Raw genomic sequence first — 27,855 nt, 5'->3', positions numbered from 1 at the left:
GTAATTTCAGGTGTGTGTTGGCAATGCAGAAATGAGAACATCTGATAAGGAAGCTTGATTAAAACAGTTTCAAAATTAGATGCTTATTGAATTGGAAAACCTGGCAAAGCTTTATCATCTCATTAATTTTATTGTTCTACGGTACAACTTGATTTAAATAAAATTACCACCTGCTTTCCACTGAAGGATGCTCTCCACTTTTATACAGAAAAGCAACGAGTAACAGCATCTGTTCTGTAAAGGCATCTGTTACTGAGCAAGATGCACTCACAGGCTGGTATCTGCAGGCATTAGGGAGGCACACAGGTAGGTGCGGGGGGACCTGCCAGGCAGATGGCTGTAAGGCACTCCTCAAAAACCTGACAAATGCATTGCTGTGCTGAGCAGGATTACACCCAGGAGTCCTGAGAACACACAAGGTCACCACTTTATTTTTCCCATTAGTGAATACAGCTCCCAGGCAGCCTTATGAGAGAGCTCGCGAGGGATCAGTTTCACCAAAAATTGTTTCCATCACATTCCAGCTCTGAATGAGTTTGACATCAAGGGTCAGGTTATTCTGTGAAGACTCCGCTGGCATAACCCTGATGCTATGGGAAGATGGAGTTAACACACAGCTGGAAGAGTACAATGACATGGTGGGTAGGAGCCCTCTCCCCCTCAGCTTTGAAGAGAAGCCCACATTTTCCTGATTAATAGGAACAGGCATATTGGGTCACATCTTCTCCTTGCCTGCCAGAGAAATCTGAGCATTGCCACAGCAGGTGCCGGAGAGAAGCACTACTGCAACCTTAATGATGGGGCAGAGCCCCCTTGCTGCTGGGGTGTCAAAAAGAGCACACCTGAGCAGCAGTGAAGGGTTTCTGTAAAAGATTCCAGTGTGGAGGGAGGGCAGCCACTGGCCTCACACCTACCTGAAAAAAAGTCAAATGTTTAAGAAATCATTACAGCAGAAACTGTAGTCAGGGAGCTCTAAACACATCAATCTGTACAATTCACCTTCTGATATGTAAAGGATAAAACCCCGTGTTGTGATTTGAGGGTAAAAAGAACTTTGCTTAGCACCTAGGTTAAATAAACAATTATAAGCCCCTGGAAAATAACATTGCAAAGCATGTGGAAAAAAACGTTGATGCAAGAGTTAGAAAAGCACTTTTTAAAATTAAGCCTTTTTCTTCAAGAAAAATAAAACCCATCACCCTCCTCCTAACAGCTAATTAAGAAGAAATGAAGAAACGACCGAATTTCTTAACTGAAGGCAACTGAAAAGATCCCCGGTGGCAGAAGAGTCACAGAGCACTAGATAAAAGTAACTGCAAATATTCCTGCATCCATCACTGCCTAATAAACCTCTGAGTGAACTGTAAGACTAGTACTGCAGATGATTTCATGAAGTGAAGGCATTTTATACCTCAGGGCTGCCTTTATACATTTTGTTTCTGCCAGCACGTTCTCAGCTGTGGCAGTGATTTACACTGGCTGGCTGCGGGTATACGTGCAAGTCTGAGGCAGCGTGTGGACAGCGCCAAACACACGACTCCGCTGTGTCAAGTATAATTAAGCCGCTCTGCAACTCTCCTGGTGTTTGGAAGATGATTGGCCCAGGGAACGAATAGCAACTGGCTGACATCCATCCAACACTGACAGGAGCCCCGGGAGCACGAGGCTGTGCAGAGCAGCTCTGCCTGCTTGGCTCCTGCCATGGCAGCAGCCGGCCGTTCCCAGTGGCTCAGCCTGCACCTCGCTGGGGTGAGCTCACCGCCACCACCACCATCACTACCACCACCACCACCACCACCACCACGCAGGACAGGCGGCTGCCAAGGGTCAGCTCATGGCCCAAACTGGCTCTGCTGTTCAACACTGCAGATTGAAAGGAAGGCCTCTCCCAAAAAGGCATAAAAAGGAACAAAAAAAGGTGGCCAGAGATGGAGGACCTGAGCAAAGAATTTTTACAGAATCCTGATATATTATTTCCCTGATACAGTACAAGGCATGATGCTTTGAAAAAGCCTCAAAAATTAACTCTGTAAGATCAGAGCACTCCTTTGTCTTTTCTGTTATTGCAAACAGCCGCAGAAAACATGAGCTGTCATCTTGCTTGAATGCACCACCATTTCCTTAAGAAGAGAGAAACCACATTCCTTCACCATTCTCAACTTCTCCTTCTCCTATATCATCCTGGAGGTATAATCAGAAACATATATAGCTCTCCTCCCCTTCTTACACACAGAGAAATGCTCTCTGCAGAACTACCTCTATTTGTCATTACTCATGGCATTTGGTCAAGGAAGAAACTACATGAAAAGGGAAAATGCACCAGCCGCAGCATCCCGTCTGCCAGGCCTGCCGCAGGGCTGCCTGCCGTGCTTCCCCCAACCGGGGCCAAGGCCTCCGCTGGAAGCAATCCTACTGCTCTGCCACATGGGCAAAACAAACCCAGCACATCACAGAATACAGTATCACCTTCTCAAAGTAACGTAAAGCATGTGTTTGGTCACTGAAAACACCCCGGCATCATCCTCTGTGCTCCCAGATCCCTCCTCCTGTTGGCAAACATCTGCATTGTGCTGGCAAACATCCAGCTGCAAAGCGCTCTGGTGCTGTCACGGCTTCCTACGAGAGGCAGGGCTTCCACGTTACAGGGCAAAAGCCCGGTGTTATCAAGGTTTACGAGTGAGTAGCCACAGGACCTGCTGGAGGGCTGTTCTGTTGACCTTCATAGGAGATTTCTATGCATTTTGTGGAAGCAAACTAGTCTTCAGCCTATTAAAAAAAATCATGCTGAGTTTATTCTTTGTTATTGTCAGTAAGGATATTAGTTGTTTCCACCAAATGATCTAATTAAATGCAGTAACTCCTCACAACTCTCTATTGTTATTCTGAACTATTTTAAGTATGTATTTCTTCAGTAGAATATATAGAGTTATAGAGGATAGACCTTAGCTGTACTGACACAGTGGCAGTAAGACACAAACTTTTTATTTGGCCATTGCATCAGTCCTCTTGTGAGGTGACTTGGACTTGCATGAAAAATGCATGAGAGGATTTAAAAACACAAGGCAAAAGGAGTCTGTCATCAGGGCAGTTATCTATACGAGCCACTAGAGGCCAACGTAACCCAAACTGTTAGTAAAAGAATTCGTAATTAAACTTTACTGGTTATCAAGCAGTGAACATTAAATCCCCAGGATAGAGCAATCGAGCCAGACGATTTTACTATGGCACTGCCTCAGGACTTCTTACGTTTCCAGAGAGGATCCCCCTATGAACTTACTGGATCTGTAAAAACCAAATTAATCCAAGAGGTGGAGCTAATGATACACGAGCAATGCTTTAATGGCTGTAAATTATTTTCAGCCCTTGTCACCAGCTGAACATGGTGCAATGGTTTTAATGGTTCGGTGCCAAAGAAGAAGGAAAAAGCCTTTCTGTGAAACTATAGGAAACAACAAAGTCCTTCAGCATTGCATCTCATTATACATGAGCTCTAATTGTGGAAGATGTCAGTCACATAGCACGTCTAATGAACCTACACATAACGGAACAGACCACGAGAACTTAAAAACCAAAGGATCGGCTGAGATCAAGTCTGTTCAGGTCACCTATTCACTGGTACTTAGATATATTTTTCAGACTTGCCATATATGAATGGTGAAAGACATCTCTAGGTTTTACAGGGGCAAGGACCACATCTCTGCAGTACAGCCATCACTTCAATCCTGGCAGGTCTCTGAGCATCACTGGAATACAAATATTAAATAATAAACTTTTGTACTTCTTACCAAAATTAAAAGCAATATATATGAATATATTATTAATTTTTGATTCAGCATAGACTTTTAAAATGCTGTAGTCCATATGCTACATACATAGCACACTGTATTAATTGTGTGTGTTGATACATTGTAATGCATTGTGTAATATCAAATAATTGCAAGTGAGAAGGTACTTTAAAATGAAATAATGGAAATGTCTAACGTTGAAAATTATGAGAAAGAACTATGAAGAAATATATGATTCCTCCAGGGTCATTTTTATGTCAGAACACCCCCAGTGTTGCCCAAGAAAGATACCTGTTACATTTTTGTCTCCTATAAATATACCGAAGGAAAGCAAACTGGGCAAGGGGTAGTGACCTGAAGCTGAGTGTTCTCATCTCTGAGGCAAGAAGTGAGCTCTACTGGCTTTTGATTTCCTGAACTGTGGACCCATAAATGGAACTTCTCGGAAACTGGTGGTGTTTTGAAGCCTTCTTTTTAAAGTGAGTGCAGCTCCATTAACTATTTTGGTCCTCCCCCATCTTGGAGTGCATAAAGGACTTTTTTTATTTCTGTTTTTTGTCTACTGGGTTTTATTCCAACAAAAATTAGGGAACTAGTGTTTGGGCTTTTTCCCTACATTTTTTGTCATACGAATTTTCATGAAAAGATTTCAGGTCCTTACTGCAGTGACACATACTATTTTTCACACTGTAAAGCAGCCTTACAATCAGAAATTAATTATACACGCCAAACTACTCTAAATCAGTACTTATCTGTTGGAATATGCAAGTCATAGCATGATGTTGTGCATAACTTTCTAATTTTCATAACTTGTAAGAGAACTATTGAAAATTCATATATTTCCAACTTAATGGCATTGTATTATAGTTGATGCAGTATGAAATCCCATTTGATCCAATGACAGGTTTTGCAGTAACAGTAAATTGAACGTAATAGAAAGTTTATGCTCAGAATAACATCCAGGATCTCATGTATTTGTTGACAAGTCTCCCTGTAAATTTGTATGTCATGTTTACTTTACTCTGCAGAGGAAAATAAAAGGTGTATTTTTTACAAAGAACAATAATAGGCATATCATAGAAAATACAATTTAACTGGGGTTCAAATTTAATTACAAACATGCTAACTTCACATAAGGAAGCACTACCAGCACAATTTTGGCCAAAATCAGGTTTGGGACTTCCTTCAGGATCATTCCTTCACAAAATTAACCCCACTTGGAAATTATTTTTGCTTCTCTTTAAGTGCATTGTTTGTATCTACTTGGCAACATGCAAATATAAATAAATCCATGAGAAATTAATGAGGAAAGAATAACCCAACCCCAAAGTACCTTTGATTCATTACTTTTAGAATATACAGATATACCCTTAGAAACTTTAAAGCCCAATTATATCTCCCCTTTAGAAGCCTCTAATGTGATTTATGGGTACACATAAACAGTGGAAAATCTCATTCTGCATCATACAGAGAATTCTTCTGACCGGCACGATGTAGCAGGACACCACTGGAAAGCCATCCCTCCTCTCCTTTCTACTGATGGAAGAATCCAGAGAGGAAAATATACAAATTAAAGACCCAGAAAGAGATTTGTCACATCAGGGAGGAGGCAGCCAGGGAGAATCAGGTGGTCTGCAGAGATACCCAGCTTGCCCTGGCAGGTCCTGATTTTTCATCCTGAAGGGATAAGGGAAGTTGAGAGAAGAGAGGACGAAAGGGGGAATAGAAGAGCAAGGACTATTTTTATTTACCACCAACTTGTTTTAGGTCTCCAAAGAAGGTCCCCTAGGCTAACCTTAAAGTTTCCCTTTCTCATATGCAGGAATACTCACCTTGAAGTGAAAGAATGACATTTTCCATGCTTCCAGATATATTTAAAACCATAATGGGATTTTGTGGATGACCTAGTGTGACCTCTTCTGACCCTTTAGCAGAATTTGCAGCCCAATCATCCTGATTCATAGACGTAAATGCCTAGCTGAGCAGGGATGGAGCATGTCTTGCAGAACCATTTTTGCTTGCCTTTCAATACACAGATACCTCTATATCCCAAAATAAATTGTCAAATATTCTTTTTCCTCATTGTTAGAGGTCTGCATCCTCCTTTTTAATCTGAATTTATCTGATCTCATCCTTCAAAATGCATCATTCAGTGGCATTATGAGAGTTCATGGTATTGTATCTGATCTAAGCAGCTGTATTGGCATACTACCTTCAGAGCATGAATACAGCTTCTATTATCTAAACCCAGAAACTACTGACTTTTGGAATTATGTATGATTCTGACATTCTTTAGCTTTTGATATATCATTCACTGTCTCAAAACCAGAAAAAAAAGCAGACGTGCTATTGTGCACAAGAAATTTTTAAAAATACATCTGTAGAACAGCATAAGCAGCTATAATCTTTCCCTTCCATGGATTTACTCACAAAATGACAGCACTATCAAAGCCAAGGACAAAAAAAGCCATATATTTGTTAGCTATAGCATATTGAATAGAAGCCAGATCAAGATAATGTATGTTTCAAGTTTCTTCACCAGCAACGGCTTTTAATTAAAGCATTTACAATACATCTAATAATTTAATCCTCTGAAATGCTCAACACATTTAATTGGAATCGCTAACTCTAAAGGAGTAAGGTGAATTTCTATCAAGGGCAATTAAATGCCCCATTTATGTAGTTATCACAGAGTTTTAAACCCATAATATTTAACATTGTAAATCCTGCTACATATAAATCCTTATAAAGTATCTATTTTATTGACTTTCATACATAAAAAGACTGAATTAAGGAATGTTCTGGTGGTTTAAGTATTTAATTTAACTGCTGAGTATCTGGTCACATAATATTATAATGACTTCATAAAATGAAATAAACTACAAATCTCGAATCATACATATTCATCTGAAAAATAATGGTTTGATTTGGCTGCATTTATAGCAATTAATTAATTCGTATTAATGTGTTGTATATATTAATATTTAAATTATAATTAATACCAGCACCCTGCAACAAACACTGCTATAAAACTCCTAACTAATCCCATCAAAGGAAGGAAAACTTTACCAAACTAAACTGTATTAAAATAGCATGAGAGGAAATTGAGACTCCAGGGTTATAGCACAGTTCAGTTATGATCTTTCTCAGTATCTGCAGAATGACGCCATACGTTAACATATGATCTTTGCAAATAGAAAAATATCAATTGGCTGGAAAATGTTTTGCCGTAAGAAGGACGTTATGGTGGTCATTTTGTTTAAATGTAAAACTCTGCTACTCATCTCTCTCCTGCAGCTCTAGTGGCATTAAAATTTTCTAAGTGGAAGAATTTATTTCTAAATACCACACTGGCTGGGTAGAAGAGAGATGATGACACATCTATGCTTTGGAGCAGGCTGGTAACGACATCTTACAAATGCAGCACTCTCCATGGAGTCTTCCCACAGCCCATTCATGCCTATACTGGGTTTCAAATTTCTCCAGGTACAAATGGACAAAAACAAGTCCACCTAGGAGCCAGCCATAGGCCAAAGGCCAGTCCCACTCCCACTTACGGAATTGTAGAATCATTTAGGTTGGAAAATACCCTTAAGATTATAGAGTCCAACCATAAACCTAACACTGCCAAGTCCACCACTAAACCATGTCCCAAAGCACCATATCTACATGTCTTTTAGACACCTCCAGGGATGAAGACTCAGCCACCTCCCTGGGCAGCCTGTTCCAACACTTGACCGCCCTTTCAGCGAAGAAATTTTTCCTAATATCCAATCTAAACCTCCCTTGGTGCACCATGGGATCATTTCCTCTTTTCCTATTGCTTGTTACCTGGGAGAAGAGACCAATATCCACCTCACTACAACCTCCTTTTAAGTAGTTGTGATGCCAGAAGTTTAATGTATAACCTTAGTATAATTATTAGATTGTAATCAAGAAGATCTTGTATAGATAAGATTTATGATCTAACTTGAAAGGAACATCTAGCACAAAAGAAAAGATCTGACTGAATCTCATGGAGACATAGCAAGTCTGACAGGAAAACATTGTAAAAGGACTAAGGTGGCCAGGTCATGAAGTATTTAGAAATCAACATCTCAGTAGTTGCAAAAGCAGCCCTCCAACTCAAATAAGATGAAACCACATCTATGCAAAAGAAGGAGGGACTAATGCAAATTAATTCCGGGAAATAATCAAATATGTGTGAGATTTCAGGGAAATGTAATGCATATGTATGAGTATGCAGAATACAAAGGGCGTGCATTCAAAGACAGGGTGAGCACCTTAGGTGGAGATATCCCCAGTGCTCCTGGCACCGCAATAAAGAATGCCTGCTTTCTAAATTTAAAACAAGACTTAGAAAGTTCATTTGACAGATCTTTTGGTAACAGTTATAGAAAGTGATAAGGTCTCCCCCCAGCCTCCTTTTCTTCAGGCTAAGCAACCCTGGTTCCCTCAGCTGCTCCTCACAAGGCTTGCGCTCCAGACCCTTCAGCCTCCTCCATGCCTTGTCACTGCTGCCACCTGCCCAGCCCCATTGCTGCGGAGCAGGATGCTCTCCCCAGGGAGCCCTGCGCTCTGGTGGCAGTGAAAAGCACAGGGTGGGAGCATGCCGCCAGGGTGGACAGGGCACTGCCTCTTAATGTCACACTTTAGCTGAATTACGTCGCAGTATCCTTACTATTCCCGCTGCACTGAATAGTGCCTGAGTAAGAAACACCGGAGATCGCACTTTCTGGAGCAGGGCTGTTGCCCATTCTACACCACCGATTATCCCACGGCTGACTGGGTGCTATTGTAAAGACACCAAACCCAAATCGCTCTTGTCAAATTATCTTAGAAAAAAAAAAAAAAAAGAGGGGGGCATCCTGGGGCATTTTGGACTGAACAGAAATTTCTTTCCTCCTCAATTACAACCTTTGTTATGAAGGTTGTTGCTTTCTACCCACAATTTAAGAAGCCAAGGCAGTGTGACAATGCCTTAAGGCAGGCTTTTTGATGGAGGAGCCACACAGGCCTTTTCAAGCTCATCAAGAAACTAAGAGCTGGTTTGAAAGCCTAACTGATCATTTGGGAGAGGCATCTGCCAGTTACACACATCTCTTTGAGAGGCCATCTGTCAGGTGCAAAGTGCCAAATTTCCTTCCAGACCCCAGGGGCACCAGCTAACCCACAACAGAAAAGTTCTGCTAGCAGGGTGTGGGGCTGTGATCAGTTTAAGCTCAGCAGTCCCACAGCTGCTGTTCCCATGTCCTGAACCTCCCTTGGGCCAGTGCTGCCTTTCACATCACCAGCCAGATCAGGGCAGCAAGGCACCCCAGAAAACAAACAAACAGTTAGTTTTAATCGTATTTACTCCCTGACACTGCTGACAGGGTGGACACACAGACACTGGTATTAGCAGGAGGCACGGAATTGGAAAACATGCCATTTCTAGTTTGGATATGCTTGCTGCTCAGCAGCAACTGATGATCTATTCCATGTTCCAGATGTGGAAACTCAGCCCCAAAGTAAAACTGTGAAGTTTATATGTAGCCTCTAGTAGGACTAGGATTTCATTGTATGTACTGAAGTGTTAAGGAGCAGGGAGCAGTAAAAATTCCTGAGGATGGAAAGAAGGAAAGAGAAAAGACACAAAAACACCTAAATAAGGGGGGGTGAGTATGACTATTTTAAGACCCATTGTGTTTGGTTGGTGTGGGAAAATATGTCCCTGTTTACTGACTGCTTGCTTTTGCATTGCTTTCTGCTGTCTTACTCTAATTTTTGCTGTCAGGATAGTTTCAGAGGTCCCTGTGGTAACCCACCTCTGAGTGTGCCAGGCAGTGACCCCATTCTCCCACGTTTCAGGCACAGAGCTAGCTCCTTGTAAGTTTTCCATTTCCCATGGCAACTGCCTCCTTTCCTTAGGACTGGGAGCTATTTTAATTACAGCTGGCTGCTAGCTCAATCCTACCTTCCTTACACTCCTTACACCAGTAATCAAGCCACACTGTCGAGGGATGCACGTGCCGGGCCAGGGCTCTCAGCTCAGCCTCCCCAACCTGCACGGCATCACAATACTATCCAAGCTCTGCTTTTTGCAGTTTGCATGCCAAGCCAATCTTTGGTTTTATAAATACTAGCTAGACACTTCTCCTGCTGTGCTGCATCACTGTGTCAGGGCTCAGGAACCAGAGTGTGTTGATGCACAGACCCAGGGCTGGGCAGCAGTACTAATAAATCTGGTCCCTGGGACAGCACGGCTAAATTAGTAGGGGGCTGAGTTCAAATTAATCAGACATGTGATTAATCCTGATCCTCAGCTCACAAAAGATCATAAAAATCATAGGAAAATGGATCTCAAAGGGGACCCTGGACAGCATCTAGTCCATTCATCTTTCCCAGGATAGGAGCAACTACAACTGTCATTCCCAGTATCTGTAGCATCTCTTAAATACTTCCAATGACAGAACCCACCACCCGTCCCAGAAACATGGTTCCTGACTTCGCTTTTACCTTTGCCAGCAATCTCTTCTGAATGTCTAATCTGAATTTCACACTGCAGGAAGAAAACAGTATTTCTTCTCCTACCCACAAAAAAAAGGAAAATAAAAGCATCTGTTGTTCTCTGTGGGAGTCTTCCATTTACCCACTGTACCCATCTTCAGCCACCTCTCCTCTACAAACAGAAGAGCATATGAGAAATGTAGTTCCTGCCACAAAGTAAAGTTGTTAAACGTCCCTGCATGACATACAGCAGAAAGTCACTGAGATGGGCAATGACGACAACGGTAACTAGATATTGGGGGAAAAAAAGAATAGGAGACCCCAATTAACACTCTGTATTCGTTCTTGTACCTGATTCCTCACAGTGGATTGGGAGAGGAGAAATACATTGAAAGAAGCAAATAAGAAACCATTAATACTTTTTAAAAAGTAGTGTAAGTACATAGCTAAAGGATACAAAGGTACAAATCTATTTCAAGTAGTCCTCTGCTGCTGCTGCATCCTCTATTGTGCTGTAGAGGAGCTGCGAGAGCTCAGCATCAAGGGAGCTTTGTAAGCCCATGCTCATAACAGAGCTTCCCTCAATAAAATTATTCTTGCAGATTAGAACAGTTGCAGAGGTGTTTCAAAAGCCCTTTGTGAATCTGCACCCACTGCCCTCCCAATAGCAACAGACTAGTTCCAGTTCCCCTTGAAAAACATCAATACAGTGTAAAAGGTTGCTACAAAAGGAGGAGCAAGAAAGCTAAACTTCAGTAATTCTCCTTCTCTTCTCGAAGGACGTGGCACATTTAAATAAACACATCTGTGCCACAAAACTCAAACGTTACCATGTGGTCGATCCTGTCATTATTGAGGGGAACTATTTCCTCAAAGTCAGGAGTAATTTCAATAATTAAAATCCATGTAACATTACCCATCTGCTGCAAAAAGAAGCACAGCGTTCTGTAGCTTATTTGACCTTGTGTGCTGCACACCCACACCCCACACTCCCCAACCCCCACACACTTATTCTTCTGTGGCATGACCAGAAATATCGATTCAGAAACAGGAGTTGATTAATATTGAAAGAATTAAAATGGCTTGATGTCTAATTTTTTTTTTCCTCAAAGACTTAGCATTTTTATTTTAGGTAAAATATTTGAGTGACTTAGGTGGCAAATATAGCTGAGAATAAGTACCTCATCTGTCTGTAAACTACATCCTTTAGAACTGAATTTTACATGTAATTTTTATTAATTACAGTGGACATGGTGATTCATGAATACAAATGCCTATGTAGAAGATTTGGATAAACTGCACTAAAGGTTCCTTGAATTTATTAATATGAACAATAAAATACTTGTCTTCAGCAAGTGTCTAACACTGTAGTACTCTTGACTGTTCTGTATAAATTGGTTTGAAACTTGATTTTGGCTTTTATAATCTGCCCTTTGTTTATTTTAATACAGACTGCAAATTTCACAGATTAACCTTTACATATATATATTACAGTCAACCGTAGTAATTTTTACATTGACAGTTTTCTATCTTGTCCTTAAAAGGCTGAGCAAACAAGATTCTTACTGCCTGGCACACAGGACAGAAATACAAATGTCATACATACCATAAGAACACAGTGCAAGGGCTGACTATTAATGCTGTAACTCACAGAGATTATTCAAGCATGTTGCTCATAGCAGCACAGCCTTAGAATTGAATTATTCTTGTTGAAATTGAATAAGCACTGAATATTATTCACCGCCTGCAATGCATCAGAACAGGAAAAATGTCATAAAATGCCATATTTACTCAGGGAGTAAGATATCAGTAAAGTTATGGGATTGCTCAAATTTGGATATTAAAATTATGTTTACATCTCTTTTTTTCTGTTCTGTTGCACTCCCTTTTAAACCCACTGCTGTTTTCCTTTCACCCCGTTTGTTTCCACTGGACTTGCATCCAGATAATGATGTGTGTTGGGTCTGATTAACAGGAGCCTTGTGCTGAAATGGATTATTGACTTATTAGTAAGATACGGTTAAAAGAACTAAACTGGGAACACCCACAAAGAACTTAAACCAGCCCTTCGGTGACCTAAAGATAATATTCATTAAAGTATTGATTATTTTCTACAAACACGTTGTGGCATGAGGACGACAGCATGTCACAGCAAATACTGAGGGATTGCAGTGATTGTTAGAGCACACAGAGCACACATGAGCAAAAGGGACATACACGGCAGCTCTTGGAGCTGGGCTGCAAAGTCCCCAGCTCAGCAAGAGAGGGAAGCAGTTTCTTTGTCCTTGCAGAAGCTGGGCTCAAGGAATGTGATAAACTAAGAACTGCCTTTGTCTGGGTTTATGGAAATCTAGAAAAACATGCCCATGTGAGAAGTAGAGGGGAAAACATTTTATTTCAAAGACATTGGGGGAAAATTACTTGGGGGGCAATTAGAGAAAACTGGGACCTAATGGAAGCATAGTATTACAGAAAGCTTTTTGTGGTGGTTTAACCCCAGCCGGCAACCAAGCCCCACATAGCCACTCACTCACTGCCCCCACAGTGGGAGGGGAGAGAGAACTAGAAAAGTGAAAGTGAGAAAACTTGTGGGTTGAGATAAAGACAGTTTAATAGGTAAAGCAAAAGCTGTGCATGCAAGCAACCCAAAGCAAGGAATTAATTCACGACTTCCCATGGGCAGGCAGGTGTTCAGCCATCACCAGAAAAGCAGGGGTTCATCACGCATAATGGTTACTTGGGAAGACAAACACCATAATGCTGAATGTCTCCCCCTCCTTCTTCTTCCACCAGTTTATGTGCTGAGTATGACATCATACAGAATGGAATATCCCCTTGGCTAGTTCAGGTCAGCCGTCCTGGCTGTGTCCCCTCCCAGTTTCCCCTGCCCTCCAGCCCCTCCTTGACTTAGTACAAACATCACCCAGCAACAACTAAAACCCTCAGTGCGTTATCAACATTGTCCTCACACCAAACCCAAAACACAGCACTGCACCAGCTACTAAGAAGAAAATTAACTCTATCGCAGCTGAAACCAGGACACATTTTTAGGGTAAAATACAGTTATCGCTTTCAGGATGGTTGACATGCATGAAACCTTCTTTACCACAGCTCCTTAAGCATGACACACCCTTGCCATCTTAGCACATACTGATAGGAGTAATGGAGGGTGGAGCAAAGACACCCTGGCCAGGCTCTGTTGTACTCCCTGCAGGAATGGGAACTTGATGGTACCACACAGCTGATAAGATGAGAAGATGCCTGCTGCTGGGCCAACAATTTTGGCAAAATTGCTTCCCTTGGATGAGATAATCTCATTGTAATACTAATGCTCCATCCCAAAGTTACCTGCCTCCAAGGTACTACCACACCTCACTGGGTATGCAATACCAACCAGTAACAAAAATATGTATGACTTCAGTCACTCAAGGTCCACCTAAAGGTAAAGAAAACGAACTGGGTTTAGACTGAAATGAGTCAGAAAAGGGGGAATTGTTGTCCAAACTACAAAATTATCAAACTCTAGTTTAGTCTGTGCACAAAGTTTAAGTCAAGCTGACCCATCCTCTAAAGCCGTTAAAATTGACGAATGAAACGACTTCTAATCAAGGCTCTTGTCTTTCCTGGGAAACGGACAGACTGAGCCAATACAAAGGGTTCAAGTAAAGTCGCCCCCTCTTTAACATGACAGACACGTTCACCAAAGCTTTATCTAGCTCACTATCACTGTTTCCAAATTCCAAACTCATCCTTCGCTCAAGCCTTCAAGCCTGCCAGTGGCAGCTGGGGTGCCAGACTGGCCACCATGCCTGGCCCTGGCAGCCTTGGTTGCCCGGGGCAGAGTTACAGCCTCCCCATCTTGCTCTCCGCAGCGATGGCCCCCGAGGCACAAGGGCACACACTCGTAAGGTTGGAATGCTGGACTGTAAATCTCCAGATACTGATAAGAAACTTCCATGGCAGTGAAGGATTGCAGTCCAAAGGCTTAATTGCTCCCTCTGCTTTCTAACCTCCCAGCAGGCCACTGCTGATTGATAGCTTATGCCCCCTTTGGTTTTTTTCTGACTGATTTTTAATATAAAATATAAGAAAACATTAGAGGATGGCTTCAAATTTATTACAGTGTTCTTAAATTTCCTCTGAGTTTTTAAAATAATCAACCAAGATCTTGATGTAACATTACTACTAATGAAATCAAATACCAGTTTTGGCAAATAACTATTTAAATGCAAGTTTTTCTGTTCTTACTCTGTTGTATGCCCAATGGCTTGATACAGCACAACTGAATTCAGTTTTGATACAGCACAACTGAATTCAGCTGTACACTGCAAAAAAAGTGCAGCAGAATAATCAATCTAGTAAAATGACAGCCATCCTCAGGGAGGAAAAACAACATCACGCTTGAACTAGGTCAGAATTCAGACAAGCAACTGGAATAAGATGAGATTTATGAAGTCCTCTTCATTAATTGATAAATATATTCCACGTCATACCTACAGAGTTATGGACTATTCCCAGGTTTTTCATCCCTGAAATATTGCTACAAGTTTCTACAGGGGAGACTACCCAGGCTGCTAACAATTTCTTGGGCTCTTAATTATTATGCTGAGGTTGAGTTTACCCAGCATCTCAACCAGAGAATCAACTTCCTGATCTTGTGTGCCTACACACAAACACAAACGTGGGACATGGGATATGCATCACACCCACACACCTGTACCGTGCTCTCTGTGCAGTGTAATGCACAACGTTGCCAAATACAAGGACAGAATGAGAAAAATCCCCCAAACAGAACTTCTGGTGTAATCACAAATTTCGGCAAGGCATTACCCCTGTTAGAGACTGCACGCTTATTTAATAGCCTCTACCTTTGATCACATGGAAATTTCTGTGGCACAAGTAATTTTTCTTCAGTTTGTACAGAGCACAAGTAGCTCTTGTGAGAGACTGAAACCACAAGCAAAAAAAAAAAAAAAATAGCCTTGCAGGCACGTGCATCTGTCCTATGCCCCATCTTCAATCGATGGAGCCTTCTTACGGTCAAGTGGCCAAAATGGAGCCTTCTTATGGTCAAGTGGCCAAACTGCCCTAGTATGTGATCCCAATGTATGAAATTAAAGTGCTACCCATTTTCATGTTCCAGAGTGTGGCAGGCATTACTCTGCAGCAGTTTGGTGTCTGCTGTGGGAGCAGTGTAGCTGCAGCAAGCACAGGGAATAAAGCTGAGCTGCTTTAGGAAAAGAACATTCCTATTACAAGTCAGAAACATTAATAGTATTAGAGATACTAAGTCAAAATCCCTGGGTTTCCATAAAGTAGGATTTCTTTCTATGCGCAATTCAAAGCCTCAAGTTTAAGTTAAAAATCGATTTCTGGCCTTGGTCCTGAGAAACTAGGAACTATTGCTTTCCCTGTGGACATTTCCAGTTATCATCACTAAAGGGGAAGCTTTTGGAGACAGCTCTCACATAGCAACAAAAGGATGAGTGAGACTACATTCTCTGAATCCTAAATGTTTTTCCCCCACACTTCTGAGCCCCTCAGAGATCACGTTAGTTGAATTACAGGAGCATCTAGACAAAATTCAGATGTACTCTTGGTTATTACCCTAGCACACTACAGTGTCAAAACTGCTTCTTCTAATAGGGCCTTTTCTTGCTTGCTTTCACAAATAAATGTAGCATAAAGTCTAAAGATTTTTCTCAGTCAGTCTCATTAAGGGACTGGAGTTGCTTTAGCACTGTTCTGACAGGCCACTGTTTGACCCTGACTGAGCTGCAGTTTTATAACTGCTTTACTCAGTAAACTACATACGTAAGGGCAGGCATTCTAGTTTCCTAACAAAGGAGACAGATTTCAAGCAAAACTAAACATTCTTGTACCAAATAGAATTTTATTTTCCTTCTTCTCATTCCCTTGGGGAAGTGTTTGGGTGACCCAGAGAGCACCCACTGAACCTTTTCCAACCATTTTACTCAAATGTAAACACCGTACTGAAAGCTTTTCCTGTCCTGACTTGTCCTAAACTCAGCCATAAAAACATCACACCCTGCCTAGCACTACCAACAATTACATTTTTTCTCTCTTCTACCATTTGTTGTCCTTTTTTTCCCTCTTGAAGATTATGAGGATGTTTTTTTCTTCTGCTCCTCCAACCCTTACTTCTTATTCCCTGTTTCTTCAACAAGAGATATGAGGATACTGAATTTGCAACAAATACTAATTTCTCTCAAATATCTGTCATTTGGGTTAAACAGGGGTTAATGAAAGACAACCAATGTATAACAGCTAAATTCAAAGTGGTAAGAAAATAAGACTGCTAATCTTACAGGCTGCTCTTTGCCAGATTTCATCTACAAAGTGCGTTAGTACCCCAGTGATGACAGATGTTTTAAGCTGCACTTATTTATTTGCTAAAAAAGAAGGAAGTATCATACCCCAATGACAAAAATCATAATCAGAAGTGAACAGCAGCAGCCTAGGCCACTCTGTCCCTCTGTCCTCAAGACAGCAGACTGGTCTCTAATAATGTTTTCTCCTGAAGCTTTATGAACCTGAGGATAACTTCTGGGAATCAAAGTATTTTTTTTTTTAAATCAAAATTTTCTCCAATGTTCCCCCTTCATTTTAAGACCATATCCTCATATTCATGGGAAAAACTTAGTTAAGAAAAACAAAACCAAATCAACAAAACCAAGACAACTCATTTTGAAAAAGAAAACCCAGCTGTCAGTAAAATAGTTGTGATATTCTTGGCTCTCATCTTGGCAGAAGGAGAGGCTGGGTAACCACTGTGGACACAAATTTTTGTCTCCACAGTGCAGACCCCCCTAGGTGAAAATGCATATTTTAACATATATTAGCTAGCGCGTGTTATGTAGCCCATATTAAAAGCATACAATGGAGAAAGTCGGTCATAATACCCTTGCGTGTTACATGGCTGAGTTCAGCCTCATCAGGTGTTACCAATGTAACATGTTAGCATGAGGATTTTAACACTGATCAGCTAATACCTGCAGAAGTGTGTGGGTGGGGGGAAGTCTTTTCTTTCTTTTGTGTTTGACAAGACCCTAAATGTTTGCTTGAAATGAAGGGTAGTAAGTCAAGGTTAGTCAGAGCTCGACTAATCACACCTAAACCTTATTTTTCTCCTACTACAGAACTACCTTCACACATTTTACTTAGGTGTGACAGACTGCGATAAGAGATATCCCATGCCACAAGCTCTAGCATCAGCCCTTTCTCTTCTACAGAAATCTTAACTGTGATCCAAATCCAGCTATTCAGGGGAAGGATACGAGTAGGAAACTTTAAAACACTGTCAATCTGGTGAGCTTTGAACAGGATCCCCCACCTCTGGCACATGTGGGACTGGAAGGGATAGGTAAGACAGCAGCTGACTGCAAAGCATACACCAGCCCATGGCACAGCTGTTTTCTTGCAGTAGCCTTGAGGTCAAGCACCAGCTCTCTGCCAGGCTCAGAAGACCAAAGGCTCTTCTTCTCCCAGCCCTGGGAAACGGCTCGGAGATGGAGCTCCTTCTGACTGTACCATGTATTTCATCACACCAGAACTGGTGCTGGTTGTGCATTGTGCTGATAAGGACAGTCAAGGCTCCGGATAAAGCTCAGTCAGGCTTTTTGGAAACACTGAAATGCCACAGTACTTGTTTCAGACAGGAACTCTTCTTTGTTTTCAAAGGTGAAAGGGGATTGCTTTATATAAGGCAGTCTCCATTAATATGGGCTTTCATGGGAGAACAAAAGCCAATGATGCGATTTTTCCTGCTTAGAATCTCAATTAGAAACTTGGATTTAGCACCAGTACAAAGCTTTGAGAGTAACTCGGGAATGGGAGAGAAGAGTTGATGCAGAAGACAGGATTTCTGAAATGAAAAAAACCCTTTTTTGAAAGAGAAAGCCAGTTGTTAATACCCTATAATTTAATAGCAAAGCAAAAAGGATGGTAGGTTCTTTAAATAATCCATCAGGGAAATTGCAGAATGTTGCTAGTATTATGTCTGTTTAAACACACAAAACAGATGTGAAAGACAGCTGCTACGTGACGGAGTATGGGTATTCTTTTGCAGGATATAAAGAACTCAATAGATTCACACTAGCATTGTTAAAAGCTCTTGAATATCGAGGGCACTGGAAAAAATATTACAATATTTGAACCTTGGGTAGGGAAAACAGTTTCAGTTAGTGTTGTGGGTATGGGAATCCCAGGAATTTCTGAGCTTTAGGATGTAACACAAACTTCGTCCATCATCTCACATAGTTCACTAAGTGTCAATCACCAAATGTCAGATGCATCACCAAATGCAAGAAGGCAGCCAGTTATGAGAAACTGGGACCTCAGCCTCTGTGCCTCAGCTCCCCCATTAGGGGAAAAAACCTTCATCTAATTATAGGAAATTTATACAAATTACATACCTTAAGAAATTAGACCACCATTAAAACACAGTGCAAAAAACCTGATTAACAGGTAAAACAATACATGCATTTATACAGAAGAGGTAGAAATTTGTAAAACATGTCTTGGTTTAAAAAAAAACAAAAAAAAGCCTTATTGCAAACAAAATTTCTTTCCATAGTATTTTATCTCTCATATGACTAAAACTAATGTGTGCTCTAAGAACAGACTCGTTAAATTATCCCACCAAATAGGCAAGGAGCTGAACAGATGGCAGCACCACTGAGGTAGCAACAGGAATCACTAGTCCTCACTTATCCAGATGAACTTTATCATTTCCGTAACATTAGAAAATTACTCACTTATGAAATACAAAGTTCTGAGGATGGGGCAGAAAACTTCCTTTTTTTCCCCTGGAATAGAAGATTATGGACTGTCTAGACACCAGCATGATAATGTCAGAAGTTCTAAAAGGAAATCACATACAGACATACCCCATTTCTGCTAATTTGTGGGCTTTTTAAAGACCACTGATTTGACAGAGAACATTTAATTTAGAATGTATGTGAGCTACATGCAGTCTGCTGGTAGCTACCTCGGGTTATTTTGTTTCTCTTGTAGGAAGCGGAGATTTTGGATAAGATTACCTTGAACTGCACATACACCTTTATGTTGCCCATAAAGAAGGTTGGTTTAGAGGAAAATTAGTGTGCTCAGCCAAAACATGCATGACAGCACTTACAGGGAGCCAATCCCTTACAGACAGAAGGCAAACCATGGTTGGTTTGGGGCACTTTTGAATTTATACAGTCGTATGAAACACACAGGAAAAAAATACCTAGGTTTTAGAGAGAAACAAAGCTTATTTTTTCCTGCTTATTTATCCCATCCTGCCATATGTTCCAAAACAAAGGAGAAAGGTCTTAATTACAGGAGTTACTGGGGTACCTTCTTGCCTACAGAGCACAGCAGAGCCTTTTCAGAAAAAGAATTGGTTTTATCACGATTTTTGTTAACAGTTGGAGTGCACAAATGAGTTTAAGTGTAGCAATGCACACTGAGACCAAGAAAATTCACTCAGTTGTACTGAACGGAAGAGAACAGTGTGGAGTCTGTGTGTAGGGTTTGTCTGGGTTTTTTTCATTTGACTTCGCATGCCAGTATGCAAATAGTTAAACAGCAATATTCAGCAATTTTTAGTAGCAATTTTGCAAACAATGAGGCAAATACATACTAGATACAGTCCAGCTGAAGTCAACAGTGATACATCAGGAATCAACTTTGGTCAAGGTCTATAAACATGCTATGCAGACAAACAGGTCTTTGATGCCACTTGATATCTAGATGAGACCAGTTACAGAAAAAAAAAACCAAAAACAACATACACCAGAAAACAAAAAGGGCAAGGGAAAGAAAGAAAGAAATGGAAGAAAGAATGGGAAAAAAAGCACTCAACACTTAAGGTCTCAGAAACTTGTTCTTCACATAAGCAACTGAAAAGAGAAAGTAAAACTAAGGCCACAGACTGAAGCAGAGTTTTTAAAGTCTGGTCTTGCGCCAAGAAAGATGCTTCTTGTAGCCAGCTGTCTGTACCTTACAGACAGAAAGACTCCCAGGGTAACTCTTGCAGTGTAAGGAAGTTGGAAATGTTCTCTGTGCTACAGAGCTTTATTCCAATGCAAATCTTGCATTCAGTTTTTCACATCAAGTATGAGGTTTAATGTCCTTGAATAAGGGCAAGTGCAGAAAGCTGAGGGATGTTGACCTTTCCATGATGGCACAGTGCTGGAGGATATAATCCCTGCATTCCCTGAATCTTATACAGGCTTTCTTAACCTCATTGAAGATGCACTACATGCCCGAGTTTCCCTTCAGGCTATAGTTACACTGAGGATAGTTGAAATGCATGTGCCTGGCCTGGATAAGGCACAAAAATATTAAAAGTGTAAGGCTACAAACACACTGGAAGTCAATAAAGCACTGGTAAGAAAGGGATACAGTCCTCCTGGGAGGTGATGCACGGAAATCATGTTTGAGTACACAAGAGAAGACGTATCTGCAGTTTTCCCTTTACTCAGAACAGCAGCAAGCGAGATCTGCAAGAGCCATTTCCAGTCTGAAATAAAACCTGGTGGCATCAGCTCTGTGTGTTTTTTTCCTTATTAGCTCTTCTTAAAACACAAACACCAGTTCTGCTTACCTTACACAGCAGTGATCGTGGCAAACAAACGCCTACCAACACGTCAATCCAGAGGCAAGCACACTTGTACAAGTCTCATATACAACCTCTTAATGTTCATTATCTTAACCAGGGAAAATGCTCTATTAGTGCTTTGGTTGTTCTTTCATATCCATGCCCCCTCATAACTCAACTGCTGTCCTACTTATCTGCTCCCAGAAAAGCCACACTGGAGCCACAGGAAATCCATTCATCTCCTCTGGGAGAAAAATCCTCTTCAAATAAGCCCAGAGTGCTATCACTAGCTGCCAGCCTGCTACCTGGCAGCAGGGGAAACCTCCACCAGGACCGCATTTATTGCAGTCGGTGCCCTCTGAAGGCCCAGCCGTGCACAGGGGAGCTCAGCACTCACCCAGACGCATCACCATCACCATTTTTAAACCTCCAAGTACAGCTACATCTTAAATCCGACTGGGTTTAAGAGAAGGGGTAGGATGTGACTTGGATGCATGACAACTATCTGGAACAAATAATTTGTTTTAAAGGAAGTCTGAGGCCTCTTTGGAAAAAAAAATTAAGTACATAAATATAGAAAAACACTCACCTTAGGTAAACTGTCTCTGCTATTAAAAGAATTTGTCTTTACCTATTTTGCATAACAGAAGTTTTTTTAAATAAATTATGTTTTTATTTTTCAGTGAAGCATTTCACTCCAAGATATGTTAAAATGTGAGGCACCGGTACTGCGTGAACTTGCAGTTCAGCTGGCCAACTGCAAGGACATGGTGCCACCAACACCCCAGCAGAAGCTGCAGCACAGCTGGGGAAAGGGGGGCCAGGGGTGTGAAGGGTGTGAGAGAGAGAAAGAGAGAGAGAGACTGACTTCATGTAACAGGTGCACTTTGCTGAAGAGCCAAACTAGTGCTTCGGTGCTTGTTTTTATTTTCTAAAAGAAAAGTAGTGAAAATTCTAGGAAAACACTAAATAAATAAAGTTTAAAAAATATCTTCTGAAGAACATGAAAGCTGTTCCCAAAACAACTGAAAGCAAAACATCTACTTCATATATAATCAATCTCAGGCCAAATTATTTTTCCCCACCCTTGGTTGAGCAATAATAGGCTATCAAGGCCGTGCAATAAAACCCCACACTATAAAGTGAAAATTACAGCAAGAAAAAAACCTGAATCTAACTGGAGAACAGCATAGCCGAAAACACAGGTTCCATCTGTATATTCGTGACAGAAAGCAGCAATAAATCACATTTAGAAGTTAACCCAAATCATGCTAAAATAATGAAAGTTTCTAATGGAGTACAGACAGGAGACGAAAAGCAGAAAGCCAGAGGAGAAGACGACACATGGCTCCATACCCCAACAGCCCCTGAGTTATGTGCTTCAGTGGAGGAAGTGACATGTGTGTATTTTACTTTGCTGTTGTTTTCACAACCCATTTTACCACACCATTGAATGACACCATTATAGGGCCTGAACTGTGTTTCAGCTGCATCACCAGCTTTAAAAATAACTTGACCTTCTAGACCTGGGATGGAAATGATGCTTAAAGCTGCCTCTGCTACTTCAAGGCACAACTAAGATGGGGAGTTTCTTTGCAGAGTGCAGCATAAAAAACCACAACTGCTAAACAAAGCAAAACCTGTGGTTTTAGATTTCAGTAATAAGACAAGCTTCGATATTTCAAACATTGCAAGATGGTATATCTCATATTAAAATGTTGTGGTGGGACAGGAAAGAAATAGTCATGGCTAAATTTCCTTAACTCACAGCATCTAATAAAGAATAAACCAGCCTATTCTGTTTTTAATGTCCTGGGCTTGCTTACAACCCCTGGGGAAAAGGTCAGTGCAATATGATATGAAAAACACAATGATAATCCAGTTTTTGCATGTGATTCTTGATGGAAAGAAATATTCTCTCTCCAATTCACTCTAAGTTATTGCGATGATTTTTAATGAAATCACAACAGAGCAGAAAAACTCCAATAAATTTGCTACCTTTGGAAGCAAGGAGCTTTCCAGTTTTAGTCAAAGAACAAAATTTTTGCCAAGTATCCTGCCTTTATATACATGATCATGACTCTCTACCTCGAGGCACAAAATTACAGAGGCTGTAGCACTGGTTATTCTGACTATGCAAAGAATCAGTATCTCCAACATTTCTGAGCTCAGCTAAGAACTGTAAGACTGTAGACTGTGTCAGGGGAACTTCAGAGTTTCAGTTTGTAACATGCATTTATTGGGTCTGAAAAGGAAATACAGTTCCCCAAAGTAAATAGGTATCAAAGAATGATTAATCTACATAAATGTTTCTGAATCTGAGCTGGTAGTTGATTCACCTTGCCCTTCTGATTGCTGCAGTGAGAAGCTAGGTAACAGTATTCATTGAATTCCTGAAAACTGGTCCTTAGCTCATGCAGGCAATTCACAGCCTGAATTCAGCAGGAGGCAAGTGATGCTGCTGCCCTGTGTCAGAGCTGATCACACAAGAAGAGTTTATTACTATTGAATAACATGCTAAGAGGAGAAGGATTTCTTAAACAGAAACACGAGCAGGGTTGTACTTTTCTTATTTTAAGTTTCCAGACCCATGTGCTCTAAAAATTTTTCATTTTTTAAATTTCAGAACATGCACTGCCTTCTTTCCCTTGAAGACATTAAAACAATTTCAAGTGGACTAACAATACAGTAGTATTTTTAAAGTCTATTAGCAATTTAAGGTTCCATTTAATTTATAGCCTATAAAGCCATTTATTTTAAAACAGAGTTATGGCTCTGGTACGTAACTCCACTTTGTAACAGATATGGTGAAAAAAAATTTTGTAGTCAGGTTAGGAGAAGGAGTAATTCATAACTTTTAGAGGGCAGGAAAAATGATAACAGAAACTCATAACTGGCTTTCAATGGATAAAACCACAAAACAATGCAAAAATTTAACATATGAAATCTGTTCAGGGACTGACTTTAAATCACCACTGACATTTACAGAGCATGGGCAAATGAAGTTGTATAAAAACCAGCTGTATCTCCTAGCCTCCAAACCAAAAATATTTTGATGATGACTCAAAGATCTGCAATAAAATGAATGTCAAAAACACACTAATCTCATAAATCTACATCTATAGCTATTTCTTACCTGCTTAATAACATACTGCCCAGTAAAATGTTTATGAGAATTGCTGCCAAAACAGGATGAGCGTCAGTGCTGCAAAGCGCCTATGAACATGTCTGAAAGTATCATCAGTAAGCCTATCCGTAGGCTTTCTTGGATACCTTTTATGCTGCTGCTTCAAAACATGCTTAGATATCTTTGTGAATTGGAACTTCTTTTCTGACATCTTGCAAAGGGGTCTGCAGATTCAGTCCTTCATCGCATTTGAAGTCTTGAACAACAAACCAAGGCCATCCTTCTCCTCCCAGATTTTCCAAGCAAGCCAAGGCAGAGTGAGCTTATGAAACCTTGTTACTGGCTTGACACAGGCCAAAATATTTAATTTCTCTCTCTAATATATTCCTAATTACTTGACAACCAACCCCTTGTCTATACCTATTCTTCAGATTTTTTTACTTTTCCTTCCCTGCTTTGCTTATTCATCCTGAGCTCTCTGCATGCCTCATTTGAGAGAGGCAGATGGTCACTGCACATAGAATACCACCTGAGAGAAGTTGTTTGGAAAAGAATCACTTTCCTTTTCTCCACACTGACCAGAATTTTGCTCTTGCCATGTTAATCACCTACAGCTACTAAGCACAGAACCAGAACCTGGTATCTTCTCACTGCTGGTTGTGTTGCCACTTCCCTTGGGAAATGAGACAGGAGGAAATATGAGCAACAAATGTAAACCACCCTCTATCATTAGCCAAAACTCACAGTATTGCATCTGTGAACAGCATTGCCTTTGCATCCCATTTTCGTGACTAGGTATGAAGGGCTGATAGGAAGTGGCCCAGTTTTAATCCACTTGACTCCGAAGCTGACACTGTAATGCCACAGCCATTCTTCACATATATTTCACAGCCAGCATCAGAAAAGACAACCTGACCATTTAACTGAAGTGAAAATCAAGTATCTATGATGATGACTTCAAGGCATATTCAGCTGAAAGAGCCAACATACTGTGCTTCAGAAGGGAAGGAAAGGCTACACAGACAGAATGAATGAGCAGCGAAGACAAAAATGGCATTCATATCTAGTCCTACCTATTTGATAGGGTTTTGGGAACAATAACGTCACAGAAGCAGACAAGCTCTGATTATGTATGAGCATCTGCACGTACACATCTAAAACATTTGCCAGCAAAAGTGCATTTCTTTCAATCCTGAGGCTTAAAAGTGGATTTGACCATTACAATGAAAGGGTGATAACACTGTCTGACCTCTTCCTGACTTGCTGCCCTCCTCCTGGATGCTGACTGGCACTGACTGTTGAGAAAAACTAAAAATAACCAGCTTGTTTCATGTATTGTACTAAGGGCAAAGGGAGAAAAAGAGGTGGCATATTTGAGTTTCTTGCTGTTCACCCTCCTGTCATCTTCCTTTTCTATTTTTCCCCCAAGATAAAAGTTTGTTGCAGAAAGCACAATTAGCATGGATGATGGGAGCCAAGAACTTATTAACGCTTTCATACCAGTGCCAAACTGGTAATGAGTTTGAGGTTTTGAGGCAGAAGGGGGAATTGAACTGGAGAACATACTCCACAGAGGACTATGCTTAAGGTTGGCATCACATTGCCACACAGAGCAGACATCAGTTTTGTAAGATGTAGGCTGAATGAATCCAAGTGAGAAGATACCAACATAGAGAACACAGAAATATAAACCCCAAAGACGCTTGCTTTTCTCATCGCTTTCAGGGTTTCATGGGTTTTGTTTCTACACAGCTTCTTTCTTTTTATTTGTTTGGTGGGGTTTTTTGCCAAGGAAATTTTTACTACTTGCTAACTATCCATGTATTAGACATGTCATGGTCAGTCTCTCTCTGACTACACCTCACAAATAATCCACTTCTGGGGCCAGGTCACCAGCAACAACACAAGCTCTGTGCCCTGGTAGCTAAGACACATTCCTGGGAAAAGGTAAATCCTATTTCCCAAAACTACCTAGTAAATCGTAGGAGAAACCCTTACAAATAAGACAGTACTGAAAAGGACAAGAAAAAATACACTGAAAATAAATGTGGCTTTTGAACAAATGAGAGCAGGGTACCAGCTCAGGTACCCTGGCTGGTAATTACTGTCCACATGTGATCGGCACGCATGACTTTCTCTCAGGGTCCAAGTATTAATCACAGCATCATAAGAGATCATGAGGTTTTTCAGATTTGTTTGGCGAATTTCATCTCTGAATCAATTACTTCAGTCCTGCACTGCTTAATCACAAGCAACATCGAAAGTTCAGGAAGAAGCAGGTTAGGAAAACAGGCCATAATGCACCCATATGTAGAGAACAGGAGAAAGTCAGCAAGAGAAGGTAAAGTCAGGCAGACCTACAACGCATGCAGGGATTCCCAGGAGAAGAGAAATACGGCTGCACCGCCTGTGCACTGAGCACTGGGAATACATCAAGATTACTGTTCTCTAAGCCTGAGTCCTGAAGGCATAAAACATTCAGCAATTGCCACATTCTAACACTGAATGGCTGATAAGAACAGCATCAGTCTCTCAGAGAAACTTGTAACTTTTTTTTTTCTTTTTGAAATTAGAGACTGCCCAGGATATTTTAAAAAATCAGAGGGAATTAACTGGAACAGGGACAACAAACTTACTTTCATTTGTGGAATATTCTTAAACAGTGGTGCATGTCACTGAAACTTATGCTTTATTTGTTTATGTACTGAGAACTTCCAGAAAAAAATTTCTCCTCCTTGTGTCTTTATCTGGAAGAGTGCTTAAGCTTTTGGACTTAAGCTTCAGAAAGTCTGGCATCCAGGGTTTTCTTCCTTCCTCACTTAATCCCAAGCAAATGAATGAAGTCACGAGGTACAAATCAACACAGCTCCTGGGCTCTTGCTCCTAAGAGTCCAGATCACATTGCAAGGATTCTTTAAAAACTGGCAACACAGCTAATCCTGCACTGCCAAAAACTGTACTACTCCACACCACTTGAATAGACAAAAGCCCAAGTTATTCTTAACCAGCAAATTAATACTGAAAAGGGTGAGTCAGCACAAGCAGTTCTTAAAAGGGCTTCCTCTTCTAGAAACAGAAGCATGCCAGCAAAGTTATGCATTTTTAAAAAGTAGAGGCTGCACAAACCCAACATTTTCTCAAGTTCTGAGAGCTGCTAGCCCAGCCTCCAAGCAGCCACTCAGAGGTGCATGGTACCTGAGAAACAGGGATGTAATATGACTATGCTTTCCCTGGCATCCCCTCCTAGCCGCCTGCATCAGGAGGCTGAGGAACTTTCTGAGCTGGACCCTGCCTGGGTCTAAATCTTCAAGTACAAGCAGCACTGATGGCCCCATCCTCCGTGAAATTCACCTCTCTCTTCTTTAAACCCAGGTATACCTCTGGGCTCCACAGCTGTCCTCTCAGCACATTCTCACTCGATACCTTGCACAGAGGGGCACATAAAGGGCTTTGAAACACTAGCTCGGCACAAATAAGGGGTCATTATTTCACAGATCTTATGTAAGAACAAGCACTGCCAGATCCGATTTGATTAATTACTGCCCAGAGATTACAAAGTACAGCTGAAAGGGCACCCTCTTCATTTTCTATTTGAGGCCCTGTAAAGGACCCTTTCTAAAAGAAGGAGCTGGGAATTTGAGTATTTAACAAGGTGGCACACTGTATGCAATGGTCCCTTCATTACGCTCCATTATCCCACCTGGCCTTTTTTTGACCTCCCTACTGTCCATTGTTTGGCCGTTATTCACAGCAGAGCTAAATGCCTGAACCTTGCCAAAGAAAACTGTGTCATGCATGTGTCAGATCACAAGTTTGCATCCTAAGTCACTGTCCCCGGCTCATTA

At 41.0% G+C, this 27,855-nt stretch overlaps 1 protein-coding gene across 9 annotated transcripts in view; it reads right to left on the bottom strand.

Annotated features, from left to right (window-relative positions):
• Positions 1–27,855, bottom strand: part of LOC308065808 (protein bicaudal D homolog 1) — a 318,237-nt gene that overhangs the window by 182,513 nt on the left and 107,869 nt on the right. The window lies entirely within an intron of this gene.

This window comes from Falco punctatus, assembly GCF_963210335.1.
Source record: "Falco punctatus genome assembly, chromosome: 6".
Taxonomy (NCBI): Eukaryota; Metazoa; Chordata; class Aves; order Falconiformes; family Falconidae; genus Falco; species Falco punctatus.
Note: the sequence above shows the minus strand (reverse complement) of the source record. Positions and strands in the feature narration are given on the sequence as shown.